Consider the following 24843-nt stretch of genomic DNA (forward strand, 5'->3'; position numbering starts at 1 on the left):
ACCCGGGGCAGATCCTCGCTGCCCGCCCAGTTCAGCGCAAACCAGGACCCCGGGGCGCGAGCCGCCACAAGCACAGAAATCGCCGCGCGGACTCCCCCGGCCGCGCGCGGCTCCCGGGGCAGCCGAGGACTCTGCGAGGCGCGTCAGCAACCGCGCTCTGGGGCCATCTGCTGCGCGGAACAGGGAACTGCAGGAACACTTGGGTGCCCTGATCGGAACTCTCAATCCCAGCTTTGCCATAGGATTGATTGGAAGCTGGCCTGTAAGTTCTGGTCTGCCCAGGAATTTTATTGAGCCATATTCTGCTCCCCCCCCCCCCCCCGCGAAGATGGGAATAAAAAGAACATGAAAGTGGCACACTATCTTCTACTTAGGAGTCTTTGCGCAGTAACCAAAAACATAATTTAAAATCAGATCGTCCCAATTTCCCTCTTAGAAGCCTCCAGTTGGGCGCCTGGGTGGCTCAGTCGGTTAAGCGGCTCTCTTTGGCTCAGATCATGATCCGGGGGTCTTGGGATCCAGTCTCACGTTGGGCTCCCTGCTGGGCGGAGAGCCTGCTTCTCCCTCTCCCTCTGCCTGTCGCTCTGCCTACTTGTGCTCTCTATCTCCCTGACAAATAAATAAATAAAATCTTTAAAAAATTTTTTTTTAAGAAGCCTTCAGTTGCTTACTAAATTCTCCTCGGAGTAAACAGAATATTAGCTTCTCATATACTGTGTGATTCCATTCATATGTTCCCAGAACGAATAATAATTCGGAAATCCGAATAATAATTAGTGAGACTGATAAGAAAAAAGACAGGAAAGAACTCACAGGGGTTATGGGAATGCTCTATATTTCAATTAGCCTGAAAGTTAAGTGGATGTATATATTTATTTAATTTCATTGCACTGAACACTTAAAATATTTCAAAGTTTATAACCTTTTATTGATAATCACCCCAAAATAGAAACGCAAAATTCCATTGACTAGGTAATTAATGAACAGTGATGCATCCATACAATGGAATACTCTTCTAAAAAAAAAAAAAAAAGAATTCCAAAACAAAAAAGAAAGAAAGAAAATTATATACAAATTCTTTAGCCTAACCAGTAAGATCCTACTGTAGGGACTGGTAAACTTTTTCTGTAAAGAACTATGTAATAAATATTTTAAGGCTTTGGAGGCCACATTCGATCTTTGTCGCATTTTCTCCTCCTCCTCCCCTTTTTTTACACAATCCTCTACAAACATAAAAGCCACTCTTAGCTTGTAGACTGTACCAAAACAGACCCGGGGCAGGATTTGACCTGAAAGCCAAAGGTTGCTGATTCCTGCCTTTCAAGGTCCAGCCCCTACCATCACTTTGCTGGACCTGGTTTATTATAAGACAAGTTTATTATCACCTCCGGGATTTGTTGTCGCTGGAACTCCATGCTGAACAAGCTGTCCCCAGATCTTCACATTATTTAAATCCTGCTTTAAATATCACTACCTCAGGAAGGTCTCCTCTTAAGATCCTCATCACATTACCCTTTTCAGTATCACCAAGCCACTTATCATTGGTTATTGTTTTTCATTAGTTTCCTAATATATTGCCTGTCTCTCTGCTCTCCCATCCCCATCAAAATAGAAGCTCTAGGTGTACTAATCAGGAAAGAAAGAAAAAAGACACAACGTACTGGTCTCAGGTATGAGAGAGTTGACATTAGAACACAGTATACAGTTACAAAGAGAGTGACAAGAGAATGTTATGGACACATTTATGCCAATAATTTAAAATTTGTTAATGTTCTTAAAGAAGCAGCTTTTTTTTTTTCATGGATTCTAGATTGTTTTTCTATGTTCTATTTCATTGATATATGCTCTGACCTTTATTGCTTTTTTTTTTTTTGTATCCTTTGGGTTGAATTTGTCCTTAGTTTCTTTAATTTTCTTTTTTTTCTCTTCTTTTCTCTTTTTTAAAGTAGGCTCTATGCTCAACATGGAGCCCAACACAGGGCTTGAACTCAGTACTCTGAGCTCAAAACCTGAGCTGAGATCAAGAGTCAAATGCTTAATGGACTGGGCCATGTAGGTGCCCCTGTCCTTCTTAGTTTCTTAAGTTAAAACCTGGAAGCATTGATTTGAGATCTTTTCTCTTTGATAACATTATGGATATATTATGCTATGTATTTTCCATAAGTACTACTTCAGCAACATATAAGTTTTGATATATTATAAATTTATTTTCCTTCAGCTTAAAATACTTTCTAATTTTTAAAAATTTCTTCTTTGACTCATGGGTTATTTAGAAATATATGAGTTTCCAAGTATATGGGGATTTTCCTGATCTCGTTCTATTACTGATTTCTAAAAATACTCCATTTAGGGAAAGAATATAGTTTTTATGACTTGAGAACTTTTAAATTTAGTGACATTTGTGACTCAGAATGTGGTCTTTTTTTTTTTTTAAGATAAAGTCTGTCATTTAATACACACTGGATGCCAATAACTGTGCTTTCCAGGCATCACGGCATTATCTTTTTTTTTTTTAATTTTATTTATTTATTTGTCAGAGAGAGAGAGAGACCACAAGTAGGCCGAGAGGCAGGCAGAGGCAGAGGGAGAAGCAGGTTCCCTGCCGAGCAAGGAGCCCGATGTGGGACTCCATCCCAGGACGCTGGGATCATGACCTGAGCCGAAGGCAGCCGCTTAACCAACTGAGCCACCCAGGCGTCCCAAATGTGATCTATTTTGATAAAGGATCAGTGTACACTTAGAAAAACGTGTGCATTCTGTTGTCAAGGCACGAATTCTGTAATTGTCAATAGGTTATACTATTGATAATGTTCAAGTCTTATGTATTTTTTATGATTTTTCTATTTATTATATCAATTAGGAGATGTGGGTATTGAAATTTTTTACTACATTGATGTGGGTACTGAAATGTTTTACTACATTGGAGATTTTTCTTTTTTTCCATTCCATTTCTGTCAATTTTGGCTTTGTGTATTTTGACATTCTGTAATTAGCTACATAAATGTTTAGGAAATCTCTCTCTCTCTCTCTCTTTTTTTTTTTTTTTTTGACAGACAGAGATCACAAGTAGGCAGAGAGGCAGGCAGAGAGAGAGAGAGGAGGAAGCAGGCTTTCTGCTGAGCAGATAGCCCAATGCGGGGCTCGATCCCAGGTCCCTGGGGTCATGATCTGAGCCGAAGGCAGAGGCTTAACCCACTGAACCACCCAGGCGCCTAGGAACTCTCTTATTTCTGGGTGATTTGATGCCTTTATCATTACTAAATAGACTTCTTTATTTTTGTGATATCCTTTGTTCTTTAATCTAGTTATTGATAGAGCCAATCCAACTTTCTTTTGATGAGCATTAGCATGCTATTGTTTTTCTATACTTTTTTCAACCTCTTTATATCTTTATATTTAAAGTACATTTCTTATACATACCATAGAGTTAAGTTTGTTTTCAACCTGACAATCTCTACCTTTTGTTTCGGCTGTATAGATTATTTATATATGTCATTACTGATAATAAATTTAAGTCCATAATCCTGCTACTAGTTTTCTATTTGTCCCATCTGTTTTTTGATGTTCCCCCCCCCCTTTTTTAACCCCCCTTTTGGGTCAATCTGGGAACTTTCATCATTCCATTTTATCTTCTTTGTTGACTCATCTATAACTCTTTGTCTGGTTAGTATAGTGGTCATTTTAGAGTTTGTAGTATGCATCTTTAAGTTATTATAGTTTACCTTCAGTTGATATTATACCTCTTTATGTATGATCTAAGAACTTGACTTCTGTTTTTTTCTCTCCTACAGCCTTTTGCCATGCATTTTACCTACACATAAGTTATAAGTCCCATAATACATTGTTATTTGTTAAGAGAGCCAATTATCTTTTTTTTAAAGACTTTATTTATTTATTTGAGAGAGAGAGAGAGAGTGAGAGAGAGAGAGAGAGCACACACAAGCAGGGGAAGGGTGAGGGGCAGAGGGAGAAGCAGATTCCCTGGATCCCAGGCTCCATTCCAAGATCATGACCTGAACTGAAGGCAGACGCTTAACTGACTGAGCCACCCAGGTGTCCTGATAGCCAATTATCTTTTAAAAGAATTTAAATCATAAGACTTTCATTAACATTTCTTGTAGTACATATCTTCTGGTTATGATTTCTGCTTTTGTGTGTCTGAAAAAATATTAGTCTTGCCTTCATTTTTAAAGTATATCATTGCTACACATAGAATTAAAGATTGACAGTATTTTTCTCTTTCAGTATTTAAAAAACCCTGTTCCATTGATTTGTTGCTTGCATTTTATACAAGGATGAATATTCTGTCATAATTTTCTTTGTTCTTTTGTGACACACTCCCTCAGCCCACTTTTAAGACTTTCATTATCACTGGTTGATTTCCATGTACCTTGATGTATTTTTCTTTATATTTCTTTTGCAGTATTTTGAGGTTCTCTGATTTGTGTATTTATGGTTTTCATTAAATTTGGAAATTTTTTAGCCATTATTTCTCTATATTTTTTCTATTCCCTATCTCTTTCCACTCTTTTGAGGGTTCTGATTATTATACTTTTATTAGGCTGATTAATGTCTCACAAAGAGCTCATTGATATTTTTTTCACTAGAAAATTTCTTTTTCTCTCTGTTTTTTATTTTAACAGTTTCTTTTGCTGTGTCTTCAAATTCCTTTTTTTTTTTTTTCCCTTCTCTGAAATAGTTGATGTGGTACTAATCCCATTAGTATAAATTTCATCTCAGGTGAAGTTTTCATATGTAGAATTTCAAATTAAGCCTTTTTCACATTTTCCCTGTCTCTAATTAACTTCTTGAACATATAAAACACAATAACTATCTTGATGTCTGTATTTGTTTAATGGTAACAAAGTATCGCAAACTTGATGGCTTACAACAACAGAAAAATAATTCCCTCCTAGTTTTGGAGGGTAGAAGTCCAAAATCAAGTTGTTGTCAGGTACATGTTCTATGTGAAGGTTCTAGGGAAGGCTCTTCCTTACTGCTTCTAGCTTCTGATGGTTAGCAATGTTCTTTGATGTCCCTTGGCTTCCATCACTCCAGTCTCTCCTCTGTCATCACAAGATGTTCTCTCTGCATGTCTCTATGACCAAAGTCCCCTCTTCATATAAGGACACCAGTCATTGGATTAGGCTGAGCCCCAATCCAATATAATAACCTTCAATTTAACTTGAATATCAATTTAACTTGAATATCTACCCTATTTCTAAATAAGGTCACAGTCACAAGGACTGGGTATTAAAACTTCAAGATATATTTCTGAGGGACACAATTCAATTCACAAAAATGTCCTCGTTTGGTTATTCTAACATTTTTGATAGTTCTGGGTCAGTTTACATTGGTTTATCTTTCTCCTTAAAAAAGGTTGCATTTTCCTTCTTGGCATGCCTGATCATCTTTGTTTGGATAGTAGATATTATAAATTTTATTCCTTTTGGTGCTGGATTCTTTGCCTTCATATAAATATTCTTGGTATTTATTACCAGATATGGTTAATTACTGGGAAACAGTTTGATCTTTTTGGATCTTGCTTTCAAGGTTTTGTTAGGTGGGACCAGAGTAGTATTTGATCTTTCACTAGATATTCCCCATTCCTGGGCCAAGACTTTTCTGAGTATTCCACCTAATGATCCATGCATAACGAAGCATTTCGGTCCAGCAGTTGGGAGTAATCACTGTTTCTGGTCCTGTGTGACAGGCACTTTCCCCTCCCATCTTGTCAGATGCTTCCCTCTCTAGCTTCGGTTTCCTCAAAAGCACGGGAAGTTGCGTGCTCTGCAGAATACTCCATGGAGACCCTTTTTGGTTCTCTGGTTTTCCATGTAGCTCTCTTCCCTCCAGATTTTGTCCTGCAGACTCCAGTTACATTGGGCTTTTCAAATTCTCAGCTCTGTTTCCTCAATTCAGAGAATGCACTGGGCTCTGCCTGGCTTCCTTCTTCTGGTACCATGGCATGGAAATTCAAGGCAGGAACTTCTGGCAATCCTAAAGCTAATCTTATTTGATTCCTGTCTCTCAGGGATCATTGCCCTTTTTTGTCTGATGTTTACTGTTTTAAAAAGCATTGCTTTGTATATTTTACCTGCTTTTGTTTCTTTGTTTGAGTCTGGTGGGAGGGTTAATCTGGTCTCTGCTACTCCATCTTTTCTAGGAACAGAAGTGGTATCCTGAGATCTGTAACATTTTGATTGCATAAATTTGGCTTGGTGATAATTATAATGCAGGTAAATTCTACTATGTCTACTGTTTTCAGTTCATTAAATTGAATAAGCCTCAGGATAACCATGTTCTAACAGCCTGCTCATCAAATTGCTATGACAATCAATAAAGCAATTTTCTTTCCTTAGCATAATTTTTAAACTAGGACAAATGAACACATGAGATGAGAAAATGAGTCACTTTAAGTAAAGAGAAAAGTGTTAGCATTCAGATCCATTAAAAACACACAAAAATCCCTTTAAATATAACAGATTAGTGAGAATGGCTATAGAACATGACATATTTTTTGGTAGAAGAACCGTTAAAATGGTCCAAATATCAGAAAAGAGTGTTTAGTGTGAATTCCCCCTTTTTTCCCCCAAAGGTGTCTATTAAGGTAGAGCAAAGGCTGTATTACTTTGCTTTAATGAATTGTTTTAGAATTTTGGGTTTGTACATTAGTAGTTGTTCATTTTGACCTGAATGCATACAAACTGCTGTGATTTTTATATGTGATGTTCCTGATAGTGACAGATGCCTATAATTAGTAACTGTGTGACCGAAAAGAACTGTATGGAATCAACAGTGCTTCTACACAATGAATGGTTGATGATGATTCTTTCAGAAATAGGCATTGCCATCTTTGGAATATCTTTTCTTATTTTGACTCTCCTCAGACTTGCAGTTATCTGAAAACCTGATTGCAGAAAAGGTCAAGAACCACTTAGGATCACTTTGTGCTGACTTAAAGAGAATGGCTTTCATCACTGTCATTGTTCAGAGAGAATTTTGAGTAGTTCCATTCAGTCCTAACAAATCAGGATGTTGGAGATTTTTCCTTTACCTTAGCCTAGCATCCCATTTTGATGTTTCATCTTCCTTCTTATGATTTATAATTGTCCTGTGGTATTACAAGGGAGCTTGCCCATCTATGGTGGCTAGATGGAACCAAGCAGAGAAGAGTGGTACTGATGATCATTATCTGTGCTGGACAATCATTAGACAAAATGCAGGCTGCTTTTGGAGGGACATTCTCTCTTAATGCCAATGGGCAGGTTAACTAGGTTTAGGCTATGAATAGTACTTGCTTGAGTCTTGAGTGGAGGTTGGGCACTCTATGGACATAAGCTTTCCTTCAACATCTTCACTTCTGGCCCCCAGACCCTGATCTGAGGACTCTCTTTTCTGTTTCTTTCTTTTTATAAATTAAATTTTATTTTTTCAGTGTTCCAAGATTCATTGTTTATGCGCCACACCCAGCGCTCCATGCAATATGTGCCCTCCTTAATACCCACCATCAGGTTCACCCATCCCCCCACCCCCTCCCCTCCAAAGCCCTCAATTTGTTTCTCAGTTATCACAGTTCCCCATCAGGAGTCACTTTTATTTTGGGGGACTGCTCTTGTTTTTGTAATTTTTTAAAAAGATTTTATTTATTAATTTTGACAAAGAGAGATCACAAGTAGGCAAAGAAGCAGGCAGAGAGAATGAGGGGGAAGCAGGTTTCCAGCTGACCAGAGAGCCTGATGCAGGTCTGATATCAGGACCCTGAGATCATGACCTGAGCTAAAGGTAGAGGCTTAAATTAACCCACTGAGCCACCCAGATGCCCCATTCATGATATTTTCTTCCAAATCCTTTGCTGATAAGCATTGGACCAGCTCTTTTCTGAGAGCAAGATTGGCTTCATGGGTTTGTGATGTGCAATTTCTTTTTGTTATTTTTTTAATTTGCGTATAGTTGACACACAATATTACATTAGTTTCTGGTGTACAACATAGTAATTCAAGAAGTTTATATATTATATTATATACTATATTCACAAGTGTAGCTACCATTTGTCACCATATAACGCTACTACAGTGTCATTGACTATATTCTTTATGCTGTGCCTTTTATTCTCTTGACTTATTTATCCATAATTGGAAGTCTGTATATTCCCTCTCCCTTTCATCCATTTTGTTCCTTCTCTCTCTCTCCCTCAATTCTGGCAACCATCAGTGAAATCATATGGTATTTTTCTTCCTCAATCTGACTTATTTAATTCAGCATAATATCCTCTAGGTTCCTCCATACTGTCATAAATGACATGATCTTATTATATATACCACACCTTCCTTATCCGTTCCTCTATTGATGGACACCTAGGTTCCTTCTCTATCCTGGCTATTGTGAATAAAAGTGCATAAACATGGGCATGCACATGTTTTTTGAATTAGTATTTTCATTTTGTGTAAAATATCCAGTAGTAGAATTACTGGATCATATGGAATTTCTATATTTAATTTTTGGAAGAAATTCCGTACTGTTTTCATAGTGGCTTTACCAATTTACATTCTCACCAACAGTGCAAGAGGGTTCCTTTTTTCCCACATCCTCATAGTGGGTTTTTTTCATAGTGGCTGTACCAATTTACATTCCCACCAACAGTGCAGGAGGGTTCCTTTTTTTCCACATCCTTACCAACGCTTGCTATTTCTTGTCTTTTTTTTTTTTTTAATTGTAGCCATTCTGACAGGTATAAGGTGATATCTCATTGTGGTTTTGATTTGCTTTTCCCTGAAGATTAGTGATGTTAAACATCTTATGTGTCTGTTGGCCATCTATATATCTTCTTTGGAAAAGTATCTATTCACGTCCTCTGCTCATTTTTAAATCAGATTGTTCTGGGTTTTTGAAGTGTTGAGTTGTATGGTTTTTTTTTTAAATGTATTTGTATATTAACCCCTGATCGGATATGTCATTTGCAAATATCTTCTCCCATTCAGTAGGTTGGTTTATTTTGTTGATGGTTTCCTTCACTGTAAAGCTTTCTATTTTGATGTAGTCCCAATAGTTTATTTTTGCTTTTGTTTCTGTGTCCTACCAGACATATCTAGAAAAATGTTGCAATGGTCAATGCCAGAGAAATGCCTGTGTTCTCTTCCAGGATGTGTATGGTTTCAGGTCCCACATTTAGATCTTTAATCTATTTTGAGTTTGTTTTTGGTGTGGTGGTAGAAAGTGGTCCAGTTTCATTCTTTGGCATGTAGTCATCCAGTTTTCCCAGTACTACTATTGAAAAGGCTGTCTTTTCCCCATTGTATGTTCTTGCCTCCTTCGGCATGGATTAATTGACCATAATTGTGGGTTTATTTCAGGACTCTCTGTTCTGTCCCATTGGTAATCTGTGCAATTTCACAGGGCCCTATTCTTGGTTTAAGGCTCTGCTGACACCATTTTGACAATCTGAATCAGTTTTGAACAGGGCCTGACATTTTCATTTTGCACTGGGCCCCACAAGTTATGTGGCCAGTCTTATGTGAGAATCTAGGTGCTTAATGCTCACTAGCCAGGGTGAGAATACTTTTTCTTCTTCTCTTTCTCGTCTTCTCCCTTTCTGCTTCCTGTGGTCACATAACTTCTCTGAGGCTATAAGCACAGACCAGCTTAGCTGGATGAAATAGAGGTGGGAGAAGAACCAAGTGGAAAAAGAGAATGCTTGAGGAAATTCTTAGTTAGTATTCCAATTATATTTTTCTGTCACATGGAAATAATCAGTTTGTTGCTTTTGTTTCACAGTAGTATGAATTTGCAAGGTATTGGCAAAATACAACTTCTGCTCCTTTTACTTGAAACAGTGCTGTCCAACAGCCTCTAATGGAGTAGCTTTCTTTCCTTGTCTCTGCTTATCCAGTCTATATGAATTCGGGTATGATGATGTTGTCAGGGCTCTCAGACTAGTCCCATCCCAGAACCTTCTATGGATTAACCCATTTAGATTTTTTTTTTTAAAGATTTCATTTGTTTACTTGACAGACAGAGATCACAAGTAGGCAGAGAGGGAGGGAGAAGCAGGCTCCCTGCTGAGCAGGGAGCCCAATATGGGGTTTGTTCCCAGGACCCTGGGATCACAACCAGAGCCGAAGGCAGAGGCTTTAACCCACTGAGCCACCCAGGCACCCCAGCCCATTTAGATGTTTAATGTTTGGTATGGTTTGAAATAGTTTCTGATGAAATTGCTCAAGAATTAATGTAATGTTAAGATCTCAGATCTCACAGGCTGGACAATTGGGCTTCACCAAAGTAATCTTAGTCAAGAGTGTTTGGATTTCAATCAATAGAATTTAAGCTTCAAAGGGAAATCTTCAGAAGGCAACAAGGTATATTCTTTGATCTCAGCATCTAGAACAAAATAATAAACAAAGTTTCAATGTTCATGGAACTAACTTTCTGGGGTATCATATTATATATCAGCCAACATATACTGAGGGCTTACTATGGACTAGGCACTGGGTGAAATGCTTCATATACATTCATTTCTTTTATCCTCAAAACAACTTTACTCCATTTGGCAGGTGAAGAAGTGATGACAGAGTGATTGGGTACTTGCTTGAGATAAGATAGCTGAGAGGTATTACAGCTAAGATGTGAACCCAGGTGCTCTCAGTCAAGAATCTGTGCATTTAACCAACTTTGGCTGCCTCTAATGGATCCCAGAACACAAGTATGTGGAATACAGTGGAAATAACAAGAGATTAAACCCAGGAACTTGGAATTTGTCAGGAGTCAAGATTCTGTCCCCTTAGGCTTATTTTCTCTGGGGCTGCACAGCTTACTTTTGCTGATTTACTCATTTCTCTCTTTCTCTGCAGATTAGATTTTTCCATTTCTCCTCGAAGGATGATGAAGATGGTCACCTCACCGTGACAGCCTCAGCTTGTACTTGTACATCAAGACTCTTCAGGCAACGAGTTGAATGCTGGGGTCCCAATTTTAAACCCTCAAAGGATAAAGAACCTGATGGGCCCAAATTGTTTCAGCCATGGACCAAGAGCCATGGTTAGAGAAGGGGCTTTATATGATATAAACAAAGCTTTGGGGCCCCAGACTGTGGGTAGAATCATTTCAAGTTAAGAGGTGATATGGGTGAGGTATGTCAAAAATATCTGTCACAACTACCATTATCGAGGTATTGTGTTGTGGGAAGATCACTGGTGACACTAGTTGTAAATGGGTACAATTTTGAGGAAATCACATGTTACAGGCTGAATCAGGTCTGCCTCCCCAGCCTTGTGGGTTGAAGCTCGAAGCATCGATATTACCATATTTAAAGGTAGTGTCTGTAAGCAGGTAATTAAGGTTTAATGAGGTTTTGAGGATGGGGCCCTAATCCCAAATAACTGGTATCTTCATAAGAAGAGCGAGAGACCTCAACTACCTGCCTTCATGGAAAAAAGGCGATGTGGGAACAAAGAGAGAAGACAACTACCTGCAAGCCAAGGAAAGAGTCCTCAGGCGAACCTAAACCTGCTGATACCTTGCTCTTGGACTTGTAGCTTCCTTAACTGTGAGAAATAAATCTCTGTTTTTTAAGCAGCCCATTCTGTGGTATTTTATTATAACAGCACCAGCAGTGTACTCTCTCTCTGTTTCTATTTACAGTGTTCGCAAAAGAAGGGTTCTGCAGGTGATAATCTTTGTGGGCTTTTCCAACTCTTAAATCAGGTATTTTATTATAACAACACTAGCAATGTAATCTCTCTCTGTTTCTATTTACTAACAATGCAATCTCTCTATGTTTCTATTTACATTGTTTGCAAAAGAAGGGTTCTGCAGGTGATAATCTTTGTGGGTTTTTCCAACTCTAAAATCAGGTGATTCTACTTGAGTATGGTTTTGGGGTTGGATTATATGGGTCTGTCGTACTGACTAAAGGCAGTAAATGTTTTTGGGAGTTATAAGACACATTTTGTGTAAAACTTTTTTTGTTGGCTTTCTTATTTTGTCTGTTTTGTTAAGGAGGAGAACGATTCTATGATCTGACTTCACTAGATTTTTTCTGAAGTCATATATGTGTATTGAGAGCACATCATCTGACAAAAAAGCTGCTTTAATTTAATAGTGTATTTTAAAATATCTTGGTCATAATGAACTCAAATCTTATTCTCCACCCATTAGTCCCAGTTGTGTCCTCTGATTTTGCTTTATTTTGTTAATATCACTTCAAGAATGGGGTCTCCAGAATTTACTCTTTTCCCTGAATAGGGTTGGACCAGTGAAGAGAGGTTGTGGACGGTTGATTTTTATTAATGCAGCCCAAAATGACATTAGCTTTTTTGGTAGATCTTGGCATTTGATCAGATATCACTTCCCTAAAAAGTTTCTCTTTCACATCTCTCCATGGAAACCTACACAGTACTTATCATCCAGATTTGTAGAAATTTGTTTAATAAATGTATCTTCACTTGACTCAGCAACATGAAGGCAAAGAAGCTGTTGTTCATCTCTTCATGATTATTGCATCTTTAGGTGTAATCCAGGTGTTTGGTTGCTAGAAAGATGGCATACATTTGTTGAATTACATGAATGAATATGATTGTTTTGAAAAATTAAAATGCAGAGTTATTATGTTTCTGCATGCATTTGGGAAAATTTTATGGCTGTTTTGAATTATCTTAATCTCTGTATCAGGTGGAATATATTCTTGAATAAAACTATGAGCAAGCAGCTTGAAGATATGAAAATACATAGGTAATTTTTAGAAGAATTATTTTATGTTCAAACTGGTTAGAAATAAACTTTACCCCTCAATGCTGGATAGAGAAAATAATTGAATTATTTGAATATATCAAATTTGTATGCTAATTATTGATGATTTTGTGTATGTATGGTGGAGGGGAGGTGGAGAGAGAGAGGGAGAGGTGAAGTGAGGAAGACTGAGAAAAGAGATACTGATTTGAAAAGGTCTGGCCCCTGCCTTTGAAGGGCTGAGTTTGATGTAATGGGAAATGGATAATTACAGCACAAAATAGGGAAACTGCATCGAATGCGATCTAGGTTTTCTTGAAGTAGCCAGGAAAGCTTTCGCAGATAAAGCAAATTTTGATTTTAGCGTTGAGGAGGAAGTGATCAATGGTTTTTTTGGTAGAACACGAGGAAATGAGGCTCTACATGACTAATTGATTTTCACTTCTTCATAGCTTTTCCAAAGTTGAATTCTTTGCTGGGGTTTTTATTAGCCCCCCGCCCCGACTGAAACCAACTTCTACTTGGTGGAATATGTCTCTCTCATCTTCTAGAATGACTGAGGAGATGACACCCTAGACTGAATGTAGCCCCTGTTTGGTTTGCTGTTAATGAGTTATGGGATCTTGAGTAAGTCACTCCTTCCAGACCTAAAGGGTTTGACTAGGTAATTTCTGTTCTCTTGCAGTTCTAAGAATTTGTGAGCCTTCGGAAAAAGATGCTGGGCTCTGGTATTAAGGGGATTTGTACATTTCACTTCTGGAAAGTACTCTTCTCTATTCTGAAAGGAGTAAAAGAAACGGAGTCAGTTATTATTGCAACTACTTTGAATTTTTCTTATTTTTTAAAAAGTGAATGTTTTAGACTTTTCTGAATAAATTACGATCCGGGGCAAGGCAGCTAACTCACGATCAGGTGTTTCCTGCCTATAAAATCTACTGGCCCTTTAAGAAAAAAGAACAGGGCAAGAGGGCGCGGCCTAGGGACTCAGGTGCCAGCTAATCCGGCTTCTTCCGGGAAAGTTGCCCTAAATCCAGTCATATGGCATCCTGGGATTTGAAGTTTCTCTTCGGGCAACTCTCTTGATGGCTCCTTACTTTTGAGGACAAGATGGACTACAACTCCCAGAGGGCCAAGCGGCAGCAGCGGGGTCTTGTACTCTCGCCGTGGCTAGGCGGCTAGTTCAAGTTGCCATAGCTGCGAGTCTGGGGAGAGCACAGTCGGTTGCGCCGCAGCGTCAGGTCAGTTGCACCTTCTGGGTCGCTGGCGGCCGTGGGAGCCGGGAGGGGCCTCGGCGATGATCCGGCTTTAAGGACCTGGGGTCCTCTTCTGTCTCAGGTACCTGCCCCCAACCGCCTTCTCACCCTTTCTTTACTACTTCCCTATTCTATTTTAGAAGTTTTAGGTCCTTCTTCCACTAGTCCCAGAGGTGGGGACGGCAAAGCTGCGGAAATCTGGGTGTGGCGGTGGAAGGGTGGAGTGCGTGAGGGTGGGGGGAGACAGCGTGCCAAGTGTCCCCACGCCCCTTCCTCAGCATGAGTGTTTACGGTCCGGTCGTGGTTAGGTTATCCGGGGAATTTGAACTACAGAGGCCTTTTGTGGGGAGCCGGTAGTCTTGGTGCCGGCAGCTGCGAAGCCTGAGCTGTCAAGGATATTGGGCTCATTCTGGTGTTAACTTGCCTGGGATATAACGACGTTTTGTACCTGTTCTGTGGTTACAAAAGTGCTGCTTTCGGGAACGCTGTATTAGCCACCTGGCTTTCCTAGGCCATCGTGGAAGTTGGGTGTTAACAGTCCCTTACTTAAATTATTTCGTAGGAACACCTCACATTGAATGCCAGCTGCATCCTTTATTGGTTTGACGAAGCTCGGTCACTTAGGCAGATGTCTTGTAAAACCACTTTGCAGCCTTGTTCTGAGTAGGGTGTAGGGTATTTCACACATGGTCTGACACAGTGGAAGGGTCAGTATTTGTTATTTATTTGTTTTAATTCTGCAGGACTGTGCTCGGTTATAGAAATATAAGATGAGCCACACACACAAGTTTTAAATTTTCTAGTACTCACGTTAAAGAAGTAAAAAGAAACTGGTGAAATTAATTTTAAGAATTTATTTAGCACAGTATATCCAGAACTTTTTCATTTTAACATGTAGCCAAATGAATCTTTCTGAGATATTTTACATTTTAAAACAATTTTTTCAATGGCACTAAGTCTTCACAATCTGTTACATGTTTTACATTTACAGCACACATCATTTGGAACACCCCAGATTTTAAGAGCTCAGTAGCCACATGTGGCTAGTGACTGCTGTATTGGCAGGATAGAGAGAAGCTTAAAACTTCATCCATTTCACACTGGTACAGAAAAATTTGGTTGTTTGTATGACTTACCTTGGGAAGTTTGCCTCTTTGTTAGATGAGTGCATAGTGTGTGTATGTTACCCGTGTCTTCTCTGTCATTGCATGACATGGGTCACTTTGAACTCTCTGACAGTTTATTTTGATTTAATTTTTGCAGAGTGCATTTTTCTTCGGTTGTTTATATATGTATTCCCAGAACTACTTCTTAAAAAAAATTTTTTTTTAATCTATTTATTTGTTTGACAGAAAGAGAGAGATCACAAGTAGGCAGAGCAGCAGGCAGAGAGAAAGGGGTAAGCAGGATCCCCACTGAGCAGAGAGCCCAATGCAGGGCTCCATGCAGGGCTCGATTCCAGGACCCTGAGGTCATGACCTGAGCAGAAGGCAGAGGTTTAACTCACTGAGCCACCCAGGCGCCCCTTCCTGACTGCTTTGAAAGCAGTCACAAAGAATTGAAAATATTTCTGTCCAGAGCTCTGTCTTACCACCAAAGACATTTTACTTTTACTTATTGTTTTGCAGTACTAAATGTGGGAAGAGTTGGGCAGCTTATAAAATATTTCCTTGACGTATGCTAGTAGATAGTTCATTACTGGCTTAGAAATAGAATTGGGCTCTTTTTTTTTTTTTTAAGATTTAATTAACTTATTTATTTGACAGAGAGCTCACAAGTAGGTAGAGAGGCAGGCAGATAGAGAGAGGAGGAAGCAGGCTCCCCGTTGAGCAGAGAGCCCGATGCAGGGCTCCATCCCAGGACCCTGGGATCATTACCTGAGCTGAAGGCAGAGGCTTTAACCCACTGAGCCACCCAGGCACCTCTAGAATTGGGCTTTTAAATTCAAAAGTAACATGTTAACTTCATTGCCTGCCTTAGTGAGTTCACTCACAGATAGACGTGCTCAGGGACAGTATTTTTAGCCAGACTTGGGCTACAGTTCACACTAGGCCAGCCCAAGGGGTGACCAGGCATGAGTGGAAGTGACCAGTGAAGAGTATGCTGGCTGGATACTTGGATGTGAAGAATTCCTATGAGTTCACTGGGGCTTTTGCATGACACAAGGAACATTTTCTCTGTTGTCTGTTATGCTGTAAATTGTGCATGGTGAGGGTGAGCTTATTTTCATCCTTTATTATATATAAAAAAATTAAAGTTGTAGTTGTGTCTTACCCCCTTGTTTCATTTATCTGTAGGTGGTTTGGGGAAAGCATAGGGGCGACCAAAGATCATCTACTTGACGAGGCCTTTTGCCCTGAACCTCATGAAGAAATGATAGGAGGCAGACATATGTGCCTAAGAAGAGCCCTGAGGAGAACACAGAGGAGAACAACACGGAGTTTTGGGGGTGTGCTTTGTAAGTAGGCTTTCTCCCTAAGTTTCTGAGTTAACAGATTTTCACACAGGGTAGCTAAGAGATGGACTTTTGGGGGGCAAGAAACTCCTTTCTAACCTGCAGTATAAAGATAGGATGGTTGTGAAAGGGGTGACCAAAGTTCAGATGAACAAACAGATTTGATGTTACAAAAATTCAGGGCAACAAACTAGATAACTTAAAAGCAACAATGATGTAACTGTTTCTGTTAGACAAGTATTTGAGAACCTATTTTGTCCCAAGCAATGTTTTAAGCACCTTTTACCTGTTATTGATATAATACTTTAATTCTTATTTTCATTTTGCAATTGAGGCAGTGGAGGTTCAGATAGATTTTTTTTTTTTTTACTTGCTTGCTATCTGGAGCCAAAACAGTGGTCTTTTTCCCCAGATCTTTTGACAAATCCCAGCCCTGACCCCTGCAAAGAGGCTGCATTGATGTTTATGATTGTTCTCTAATCAGATTTGATTTACAGTTAGCATTTTTAGATTAGATATACTATATAAGCTGTGTTGACTGTTACTTATCTCTTTATATGTTCAAAGGGGTCTATTAGCCTTTTTTTCTTTAAAGATTTATTTATTATTTGGGGGGGTGGGGCTAAGGGAGAGGGACAGAGAGAATCTTAAGCACACTCTTTATTAACCATGGAGCCTGATGCGGGGCTTGATCCCACAACCTTGAGATCATAACCTAAGCTGAAACCAACAGTGGGATGCTCAATCGACTGAGCCACCCAGGAGCCCTAATATTTTCATATTGCATTTTGATAAAGGGCCCTTCAATATAGAGGGGGGATGCATTGGGACCTTGCAATAACACCATGTACAAGATCTATGTTGTACAAAATTCTTAGAATTAAGGAATTTTAGAGGTGGCGGGGCCTGATAAGAATAATCTAGCCCAGAAGTTCTGAACTGCTGTCTTGATACATCTGGGAATAATATGAAAATAATCTAGGGTTCATTGTTATCCGTCTAATATTGTCACTAGTTTGATTCTCTTATGAAATGTTTCCAGTCTGTTCATACTATTTTATGGTGTGTTTTTCTTTCTTGTTAATGCATTACATGTTAGCACATAAATTTCTATCTTGTCTGTTTTAACTGCTACCAGTATCTCAACGACTGGATGCATTTAATGTATTATTTGTTTTTTCTTGTTTATTTATTTATCTATTCTCTTTACTAATTCTGCAGTGAAATTATACACACACCCAAAGGTAAAATGTATACATTCATCTGCTTTTATTTTTTTGGAATAATATTTATTTATTTATTTATTTATTTTAAAAGATTTATTCATTTGACAGACAGAGATTACAAGTAGGCAGAGACTCAGGCAGAGAGAGAAGGGGAAGCAGGCTCCCTGCTGAGCAGAGAGCCCGATGCGGGGCTCCATCCCAGGACCCTGGGATCATGACCTGAGCCGAAGGCAGAGGCTTTAACCCACTGAGCCACCCAGGTGCCCGGAATAATATTTATTATAAAATCTCTGAATCAAAACATACATATTACTTATTTTTGTCTTGCCAGTTTTTTCCAGAAAAGTTAGTCTATGTTATTTATTTATAAAAGATTTTATATATCAGTAGTGAAGTGACCAATCTACGCAGTAGTCCTCATCAAGTGAATCCCAAATAGAAATTAAAAGCACACACACAAAAAGATTTTATTTATTTGAGAGAGAGCATGTGCATGCACACACACACACACACACACACACACACAGGAGAGACAGGGAAGGGGAGAGGGGGAGGGAGAAGCAGACTCCCAACTGAACAGGGAGCCCATGCAGGGCTGGATCCCAGGACTCTGAGATCATGACCCAAGCTGAAGGTAGACACTTAACCAACTGAACCACTCAGGCGCCCTGAAAAATTATTCTAGTTAATACTCTTAAAGCAAGGTGTACCCATGCCAACGCTTTTTTTCATCTGCACAAAACGGAGAAACAAGAATATGATTTTATCATTTTAATTTGCAATTGTTAGGGAAATAAAGCACATTGTATGTTAGGGCTGTGTATGTTCTGTGAATAGCCTGTTTACATATCCTTTCGTATCCTTTAATACTGCACTGTTGTTTTTTTTTTTTTTTTTTTTTTTTCCATTTTTTAAAAGAGATGATTAATCCCTTCATTCTCACATATTACAAATATTTTTCTGTGTTTGTCCTTTAGATTTTTAACCTTGTTTCTGGTGTCTTGTTATTAATTGTTACCAATGATCCTAAGAGACTGATCAGGCCTTTCTCAGATATGTACACCTCCCTGAAATTCTTATAACTCTTAACATAGATCTGTACAAGCTGGTGCTTGGAGTGTTTAGGAGATGGGAGTATTTGTGGTTACATGAATCCAGTTAGCTGATGAACATTTAGAGTCTACCCTGTGCATCAGATTTGCCATGTAAATGCTCATGAATGAATGAGTGAGTGCTCATGGAAGAATGAGCTTAGAGGTGAATGGAGGGATGAATTAAAGTAAGTAAGCCCTGAACTAGGCTTTTCTGAATGAAGAGAGATGTCATTGAAGAAGTGACCTATGATTAGTATTTATTTACTTGGTTGTCAAATGATCCATTGTTGAAATATTTCCCTTTGTAGTTCTTTTTTTTTTTTTTTTTTAAAGATCTTATTTATGTATTTGACAGAGAGATCACGAGTAGGCAGAGGGGCAGATAGAGAGAGAGGGGGAAGCAGGCTCCCCGCTAAGCAGAGAGCCCAATGTGGGGCTTGCTCCCAGGACCCTGAGATCATGACCTGAACCGAAGGCGTGGCTTAACCCCCTGAGCCACTCAGGCCCCCCTCCTCTGTAGTTTTTAAGTAGTTGGGCATTCCACTGCACTGCCTCTTGATGTCATGAGGGTGCCAGCCATCAACATTGCAGCTCACAGATTGGACAATCCCTAGGATCTCTTTAACGGTTCCAGAGAGTTCTCTGGCTAAAGATCCATGACAGATCTTTTAGACAATGTTGACAGTCTCATCAAAAGTAATATGTCCACTGTGGTTAATGTTTTTCTGTTTTTTTCTCTTGGTGATTCCTTGAGGGTTTTGATAATCAGGGCAGAGACAGAAGGTCCTACTTAATTCAGACCCCAAGGGCCCATCTTCCGGGGCCAGGGCAGACATGGTACTGACTTCCACACCAGTGCACATAAGGTACACGAGTTTGATCTTGTTGAAGTCAAACCTAGGTGGCATGGTGGAAATGGCTAGTGTTGGATGAACTTGGATTTAGGATGACTGAAGGCAGTTGCACCTTGGCCTCCTCTGACCCAAACACTAAAAGCCCTATGATAGTTTTTTAAAGGAAGAAGAGATAGGCAAATTTTATAGATCATAGAAAGAAAGAAAAAGCTTGATGGTGGGAGAGTGAAGGCTTTAAAATGGCAAAATAGGGGCGCCTGGGTAACTCAGTTGGTTAAAGCCTCTGCCTTCGGCTCAGGTCATGATCTCAGGGTCCTGGGATCGAGCCCCGCATCGGGCTCTCTGCTCAGGGGGAAGCCTGCTTCCTCCTCTCTCTGCCTACTTGTGATCTCTCTCTGTCAAATAAATAAATAAAATCTTTAAAAAAAAATGGCAAAATAGGTTTACCTGTGAGCAGTGATTGGTACATTGAAGCAGTACTGAGAATGGACCCAGATGATAAAGACCCTAAGTAATTGGGAGTTTAAGAGCTCCATAGTACAGAAAAATAAAAATTGAGGAATGCAGGTAGCTGCAAATGACAATGATAAACTAAAGTGATTTGTAGTAAGTCAAGGAAACTCTCTAAATTTGATTCACTTATAAGTTTTAATACATGTATTCAAGTCAATTTGAAATGTTTGTCCTTGTTTACCTTAAACAGACACATTATCAAGTATTCATATTTACACTGTTTTTTCAGTTCAGTACATATTGTTTGAAGGCTTAAGATAATTTAGGCCATTTACCACTAGAATTATTTCATGCAGCTGTTATTTAATTAGTACATGCTATTTGTGAAGTCCTGTTCTTTGAAATTTGTCTCTGGATTAATTAGGGTAATAAAGACAATTTAATTGTAAATTCATTTAAAAATGTTCCAACTACATGCCCAGCACTATGCAAGGTATTGAAACACAACCATGAACAAAGTAAATGGAGTCTCTGATGAAATTTAGAGTCTACTGAGGGAACAGACCAGTAAACAGCCAGTTAGCAGTCCATGGGCTGAGATGAAGTTGTATTCACTGTGGGTACTTTGCCCAGAGTTGGGACGGGGCAGTGAAGGAAAGCTTTTTAAGGGAAGTTTCCTGTAAACTGAGATTTGAAGGAAAAAGTAAGAGTTAGTAAGGGAAAGGAGTGAAAAGAAGGTTCTAGGCTATGAATCCGGCAGGGAAATGAGTATGCCATATTTGTTATATTTGAGGAATTGAAGGAAAATTCCATGACACAAACAGTTACAGTAAGGACATGTTTAATAAATGTCTTGCTATGATTATAGAGCTATAAGAATGTTGAGGATAGAAAGATCCCTTTTGGCTGGAGATGGAAGGCTTCACTGAGACTGTATTATTTGTGCTATGCCTGGAAAGATGAGTGAAATTTTGTTAAGTGGCAATAGTACACAGCAGAAGGTGTTCTAGACAGAACTCACAATATTAGGAAGGGAGGGAAGTGATAGGAGAATAGTTGGGATCAAGAGCCGAATGCAGACCTTATGTTTTCTATGGTTCTTTTGTTGGAGAGGAGAGTGGCTAGCTGAGGGTCTTGAATTCCTGATTCAAGAACTTAGACTCAATCTTATATGGGCAGTGATGTGTCCTTGAGAGTTGGAAAGGCTAGAAAAAGACTCACAGTTAGAGAAACCATTTTGGTGGCTAGGACTGAGTTGAGAAAAGTCCAAATGATGATTGGTTGCAGTGGCAATGAGAAGGGATAAATAGAAATGTGGGCATTGGAGAAAGGTTCAAGACAGCCTTGTCATGGGAGCTATATATAAATTTGGAGACTCATACTTAGCTTCTTTAAGCCTCTTATGTATATATTGTGATGACAGTAGTACTTTGTAGGGTTATTGTCACATGATAAGCTGTTATGTGAAAGCCTTAGTTATTCAGCATTAATATTTCAACTTTTTTTTTTTTTTCCTGAAGGGTTTTGAAATTGAGGTTTTTAACCAGGGTCTACTTCTATGTACCCAGAGTAATTTAACTTTTAAATGTAATTGGTTTTCAGTGATACTGTAGTGCGTTTCATTATAATTGGATTCCTTTCTAACCCTATAGGTTTTAACATTTTTATTCATGCTTTTAAAAACATTCCGAGAAACAGTTCATGGTTCAAGTCAAACTTAAGAACTCCAATGACCTTTTTAAAATAAATTTTGTAAGTGTGTGTTTTTTTTAATATTTTGGAAAGAATATACAAATCATTCTATTTATCCACTTCTAAAACTCTAGAGTAAACATATCCATAAGTACAATAGAAATATATTCCATTTTTTTTTTCATCATAAAAGAGTTAAAGGAAAGATCTAAAGATGCAAAGTAAAAGAATAATGGGACAAGAGAGAAGTCTGGGTATTGAGAGTGGCAGAAAAAGAGAAACAGAAAATATGTATACACCATGAAGATAATATCTTTTTTTAAAGTTTAAGTTTTTAGGGTATGGTTTCTTAAAAAATAGGTACACTTTTCTTCCTGAAATGTGTTGTAAATATTCTTAACAAGAAGAAGGATTATTTGAAAGACATCTTAAAATAGCAGTAGTAAGTTGGGTTTACAGCACCTTTTTAGTACTTTATTATCTTATATTCATCATATTAACCTTTAAACAAGTACATATGAAATATTCTGGCCCTAGGTGCATTTCTTGGAGCGAGAGGGTGGGTCATAAGAAATATGGTAGGGGAAGACAAAGAAAACATTTCAGCGATTGGGCAATGTATTTGGAGTTTACATAGTTTTTTAATATATAGGATGCAGTGCAAAAAGCACTAGTTTAGAGACAGAACATGTGGAATCCATTTCTGTTATTGCAGCCTTTTAGCAGAGTCCTCACAGACAAGGATTTTACTCAAAGCTTTGTTTTTCTAAAGGCAGCAAAAGCAATGGGTTGTAATTGTACCAACTTTACTGGATTGAAATGGAGATCAAGAGAGAAAAGACTAATGAAAAGGCTTTGTAAGCCATAGAGCAATATGCAAATCTAAGGCATAAATAGCAATAAATATTTTCTTAAAATTTTTAATGTTTTTTTGTTCACTAGGAAAGTCAAGAGGAGTTTCTTTTTATACTTTAAAGATTTTAATGTATTTATTTGTCAGAGAGCACAAGCAGGCGGAGTGGTAGGCAGAGGCAGCTGCCTGCCACTCTGCCTGCTTGTGAGCACTCTCTCTCTCTCTGACAAATGAATAAATAAAACCTTAAAAAAAAAAAAAAGAAACAGGCAGAGGCAGAAGCAGGTTCCCCCCTGAGCAAGGAGCCCTTTATGGTACCCTGAGACCTGCTGAAGGCAGCCACTTAACCTACACTGAGGCATCCCTCTTTCTATACTTTAAAAACAAGGAGGAAGAGAACAAGTGTACTTCGTAATATACTTAAGAAATTGCTTGTTCCTTTTTAATGTTTTACAGAGAACAAATATCTCCAACTGCTATTTATGGTAGTTTAGAATTTTTTCTCAAAAATTACTAGCTTTTCACATGTTTTATCAGTTGCTTATGTTTACTTTCTGAATCCTAAGTTGAATCTGTCCTTTCTTTCTTCTACCATTAGAAGACAGCCTGAAACCAACCAGTTTTCTCATGGAGAGTAGGCTTAAGAGGAAACTTCAGGAAATTAACCATCTTCTGAACCAAATAAATGATTTATTTGTAAACTGTATTTTTCAGTTAGCTTTTACTGCATAACAAATCAAACCTTGGAGGCATACAACAATACGTGTTGATTGCTTGTGTGATGGGTTAGCTAAGTTGTCTGCTTCTCATCCCTAGACTCACTAATTGTGTTTGTGTTCGGCCGGCTGATCTGTTGATCTAAGCTGGAAGCCACTGGGCAACTGTGGATCCCATACCTTCCAACAGCATAGCCTGAGCACATTCTCATGGTGATGGGAGAATGGCAGGAGGCTGGTAACTCCATGGGCAGATAACTCCATCTATTGTAGGAAGGCAGTGTGTACAAGGAGGGTTGAAGAATGAGAGCCAAATTATGCACTGTAGTACACTTTTGTTCTGAAAGTACTTTCTGATCTATACAGTAGGGAAACATTCTAAGTAGTTTTAATCCTTCTGCTCAGTAGTAGTATATCCTTCTGGTTTTATAGTCTACAGGGATGGCTAATATCAAAGTTCTATTATCCACTTTTTCTTCTTGTTTGTAGAGGAAAGCATTAGCTTTTGAGCATTTAACCTTGATTCATTCTTCATGATCAAATTGCTCATTTTTAACTGGGGAAGACTGGTAAACTTCCTTTGTCTTGGTTCTTTACCTAAAATAAAGTTGCAATCTCAGCTGCTAAGTGGGGCCAGTCACGTAGTTCACCGTGCGAAGCTGGTCCAGTGGGGACTGGGGAAAACAGGAAGGTGGGTTCCTGACTCTAGAGCAGGTACTAAGTCCATGTTGCCATGAGAAGTTACCTCCCCGTGTTGCTACATCTCTGAATTTTTTTAAGAGAAGCTGGAAATTGGAATTCTAATGTGAAATCTCTTTGTTTTCAAATTAAATCTTTAAAAAAAAATTAAAGCTTCAAAGTTACACAGTGAGCGTTATTTTTAAGTACATGTTGGTTGCCTAGATTTGGTATTAGTCTTCCAGTTTTCATCCTCCAATGTAAACAAGATGGTGTCAGAAACTTGGGTATGCTAGTGCCATCTTTGTCCATGCTGTTATGCTGTTATCTTACCCAGTCTGAAGCAGTTTGGACAATTAGTAGAGGTCATCTGTACCCCCAGAGAACTTCATTCTTATCCACTTTTTTGGGAATATTGTAATTTTTTTTTTTTTTTTTTTTGGTTGGCAAATAAATGTAGGAGCGCAAATCTAGGGTTTAGTTGAGAGTAATAAATCCATCTTGGGTTTGTTAGCATCCTTTTTTCTGTAATTTTTTTTTTCTTGAGTGTTCATTTGTTGTTTTTTATATTGACATGTTTTACTTTCTGTTTAATTTTATCAACTACTTCATTTATTTTAGAAGTGTGTAGGTGTGTAAATCTAAAATATCTGTAGCATTCTGATTGTGAGACAGAGAGGGGGTTATTAAGTAACTTTATTTTCTTTTAAAACAGCACTGATTTTTTATCAACTGGCACATACATAATTATCTGAGCAGCTACTAGTTTTTTTCTCCATGTCTAAATAAGCTGTCAATTTGTATGCTGCATTGCCGTTTCTCAGAACACCCCTGCTCCCTGCTGGC

At 38.6% G+C, this 24843-nt stretch overlaps 1 protein-coding gene across 11 annotated transcripts in view; it reads left to right on the plus strand.

The window, feature by feature from the left end:
- Positions 1-13865: 13865 nt before the first annotated feature.
- Positions 13866-24843, plus strand: part of CEP128 (centrosomal protein 128) — a 404915-nt gene continuing 393937 nt past the window's right edge. For 4 of the 11 annotated variants that reach the window (XM_047735542.1, XM_047735548.1, XM_047735547.1 and 1 more), the window contains exons 1-2: positions 13870-14058; positions 16274-16434. The gene's annotated coding sequence lies outside the window, so the exon portion shown is untranslated. Of the gene's footprint in view, positions 14059-16273; positions 16435-24843 lie in introns of all 11 variants that reach the window. The other 7 variants (XR_007128480.1, XM_047735551.1, XM_047735549.1 and 4 more) reach the window with 5 other exon arrangements.

Source organism: Lutra lutra, chromosome 7 (genome assembly GCF_902655055.1).
Source record: "Lutra lutra chromosome 7, mLutLut1.2, whole genome shotgun sequence".
In the NCBI taxonomy this organism is placed as follows: Eukaryota; Metazoa; Chordata; class Mammalia; order Carnivora; family Mustelidae; genus Lutra; species Lutra lutra.